This window comes from Lipotes vexillifer, unplaced genomic scaffold (genome assembly GCF_000442215.2).
Source record: "Lipotes vexillifer unplaced genomic scaffold, Lipotes_vexillifer_v1.1 scaffold2049, whole genome shotgun sequence".
Lineage (NCBI taxonomy): Eukaryota > Metazoa > Chordata > Mammalia > Artiodactyla > Lipotidae > Lipotes > Lipotes vexillifer.
The window spans coordinates 160,849-164,529 of record NW_006778494.1 but is presented as its reverse complement, the minus strand read 5'-3'; the positions used below and the strand labels follow the sequence as shown (position 1 = coordinate 164,529).

Below are 3,681 nucleotides of genomic sequence, written 5' to 3'. Positions count from 1 at the left end.
CCCCCGCCGCCCAACAACCTCCCTCTTCCTCCGCGGCGGGCGGGCGCGGCTTACACGTTACCACGGGAACGGCAGCACGCGCATTCCTCGGGGGTGGCTTGCGGTCTCCTAGGCCCCGAGCCGGAGGAGCCAAGGGAGAAAGCTGCCGGCCCGACCTCCGGCTCCCGGGTCTCCCGGCTCCTCCAGGTCCTAAATACCTGTCGTCGGGCTTCTGCCTGGTGCCCCCCGTTTCAGCGCCCTCCTTCAGGGGCTCTCTCCCCCACCCCGGGCTCAGTAGACCACGCGGCCGGGCGAGGGTCTGGGGTGGATGGGGACGCGCCCCAACTCACTCAAAGGTGGAGCTGGTGGTCGGCGCGGTCACGTGGGGCGGCGGGCAAAGCAGGGGATCCAGGCGGCGGGGTCTGGCGGGCAGCGCTGTTCCAGCCGCCTTTATAAAGACGGGCCTCCCCGACCCCCCCTCCTCTCTCCCACTCTCCCCTCCTCCCTCAGGGGTTGGGAGGGAATGGGGCGGGACGCTGGCAGCCGGGAGGATGGAGAGGGCTGTACGAAGCCCCGTGACAAGCCTGGCCGTTGTCAAGACAAGTGGGGGACCCAAGCCCGGCAGGAGGGAGGGAAGTGCAGAAGTCGGCCCGCCCAACCCCAGTAATCCCTGCTTTGCTGGGACCTTGGTTCAAATTCTGGTTACCCATCTCCTCCTGCATGGTCCTGAACAAGTCATTTCACTTGGGTTCCTGAGCCTCAGTTTCCTCATCCAGCAAAATGTGTGTGACAATAGGAACTACCTCTTAGGCCCAGGGCAAGCCACAGAGTCAATGCCAAGGCACATTTTTTTCCTTCCCTTCCACCCAGAATCATCTCAGTACCTCTCTTTGCCAGGTTTCACTATGGGAAGCCCCACGGCCACCCCACGCCCACTGTCTCTGTGTCACTGCCTGCGGACCTTAAGGGCCCAGGGACCTCTCCCACTGGGGTTCATCCAAATACTGTCAGCCCAGGAAGACAGCACACAAGCTGCGGGAATCACCTGGAGAGAGGTTTGGCATTTCCCCAGGGACTGTGGATTTTTGGTGAGACTTTGGAGCTAGGTTCTCTGCACGTGTACTGCCTATCGGTGTTCCCAGCTCCTAGGACGGGCACAGAGTGGGTGCTTGCTACCTTTTTGTTATCAAATGCATGAAAGTGGAGAGGAGAAACGATGATTAATGTCTTTTGAACATGTATTTAGCCCAAAGCACGAATCCAGGCATGATGACCAATTCCTCCTAATTTGCCCAGAACTTTCCCAGATTTTGAAACAGAAAATCTCCCTTCCAGGGAACCCCCTCAGTCCCAGGGAAACCGGGATGGTCGGTCACCCGAGATCTAGATTAACTTGTTTTATCTTCTTTTATTTATTTGTTTTTTTGTTTGTTTGTTTGTATTTATTTTTGGCTGTGTTGGGTCTTTGTTGCTGCGCGCGGGCTTTCTCTAGTTGCGGTGAGCGGAGGCTACTCTTCATTGTGGTGCGCAGATTCCCCATTGTCATGGCTTCTCTTGTTGCAGAGCACGGGCTCTAGGTGCGCGGGCTTCAGTAGTTGTGGCACGCGGGCTCAGTAGTTGTGGTGCATGGGCTTAGTTGCTCTGCGGCGCGTGAGATCTTCCCGGGCCAGGGCTCGAACCCCTGTCCCCTGCACTGGCAGGCAGATTCTTAACCACTGCGCCACCAGGGAAGCCCTGTTTAATCTTCTTAACAACCTGTGAGGTTGGCATTATTATGAACCCTCTTTAGCAGGAAACTAGAGGTAAAGACAATCCTTGGCTACTACTGGGGAGCCCAGAGACTGTTCATGGCAGGGTGGGAGGTCAGAAGTGAGTGTTTACAGCCCAGTAGTTAAGTGCTTCGACTGTGTTCGAAGGGTTCAAATCCTAGACTGTCAATTTTTAGATGTATGACTTCGGACCCCTTACTTTAGCAGCTGTAAGCCTCAATTTCCGCATCCTAAAATGGATACAATTAGATTATTGCAAGAATAAATTAAACAGGCACAGTGCATGTGCCGGGCATGATAACGGCACACCATTAACGCCGTTAACCGATAAATGCTAGCTAGCTATTGTGATTAGGGGCACAGATCACAAGCAAACAAGGCAGAAGGGGTGTAGGAGGGGAACAGAGAAAGTGCTAAGGATATCCAGAAGAGGAAGTGCCTATACGCCTTTGAACTCTAGTAACCCTCAGTCTTCCCGGAGTCTGGCTGAAGCAGAAAACCTGGTGAATGTTAGTTTTTCTTTCCTCTCATTTTCTTAACTGGAATGCAAGCTGTCTTTGTATCATTGTTATCTCTTACAGGGTCTTGGCCCCTGTAATTTGCTGTCCCCAGAGCAGCCCCAGTGAACTTTAAATGTAGCAGTGTGACACTGGGCCAGTGGTTTAACCACCCTGGGCCTTTGTTTCCTCATCTATAAAATGAGGACAATCAAAGTACCTCCTTCTTAGGGTGGCTTGTGAGGATTAAATGAGTTAATGCATGTAAAGGGCTTAGTAAGCAGCTGGCATTTATTAAGGGCTCAAAAAGTCACTACAATTATCTGCATCATTAGCCATCATTCAGTGCCTTTCCACCACACTTGAAATAAACTGCCTCCATGCCCTGATTTCTAGACAGGACCTTTCCCTGTCTCCTTTCCCACCACTCTCAGCTTTTTCCTTCTGCTCCAGCCACACTGACTTTTTGGTTCCTTGAACATGCAAGTGAAATTCTTTGCTCAGGTCCTTTGTAGTTGCTGTTCCCTCTGCCTAGAATGCTTTTCCCTCTGATCTTCTCATGGCTTTGGCTCCTTGTCATTTTGGTCTCGGCTTAAATGGTCCTTCTTCAGAGAGGCCTTCCCTGCCTACCTAGGAGTTAACTCTCAATCACATCAGCCTGGTTTATTTTCTTTATAGATCTTAGTCCTATTTAATATTGGTTTATTGTCTGTCTCCGTGAGAGCTGGGATCTTGTTCACCACTTATTTCAGTGCTAAAACAGTGCCTGGTACAGATCAGGTACTGAGTATATATTTGCTGAGTAACTGAACTGGTTTTGGAGCCCTTGAGTATCCCCAGGGAGCAGGCGATACCTACACCACCCGGGGATTCTTTACCAGCTCCTGCCTCTGTGAGTTCCAGTCAGACTGACTCTAAACATGGCCTTGACCTGGGCTGGCAGATGAGAAGGTACAGTCTCTGACCTTGATTTCAGGGACCTGCCTACTCAGCCTGCCCCTCTCTGTCGCACGGATTTTCCCTCTCTCCCACAATTTGTGCCTCCGACCTCACACTTCAGAGTGACGCTGTCAGGCGTGCAGCCCCACGCGGAGTTTTGGCAGCCTTCCCTGAGTCCTCACCGCTTGGCCTGAAAGATGGAGCGATCAGAATCCCCAAATCCCTTTCCACTTTCACTCCTGGATATGAGAAGATAAGAGAAACCTTCTCAGCCCTCAAAGTGACAGGAAAGAAATGATTTTCTAGCCTTTATTTTGCACCCAGCACAGTGATAGTGCAAAAAACCAGAATAGCAAAGCTGTTAAGTACTTTGGATCCAGGCAGACCTGGTTCAAATCCTGCTTCTGCCATTTTCTAAAGCAGAGGTCAGCAAGCTTTTCCTGTAAAGGACGAGATAGTACATATTTTAGGCTTTGCAGGCCCTTTAATCTCTGTCA

At 51.7% G+C, this 3,681-nt stretch overlaps 1 protein-coding gene across 1 annotated transcript in view; it reads right to left on the bottom strand.

Moving 5' to 3' along the window:
- The window catches only part of PLTP (phospholipid transfer protein), an 11,222-nt gene extending 10,819 nt beyond the window's left edge, over window positions 1–403 (bottom strand). Inside the window, 1 exon segment of the mRNA XM_007451635.1 lies at window positions 330–403. The gene's annotated coding sequence lies outside the window, so the exon portion shown is untranslated.
- Window positions 404–3,681: the final 3,278 nt, after the last annotated feature.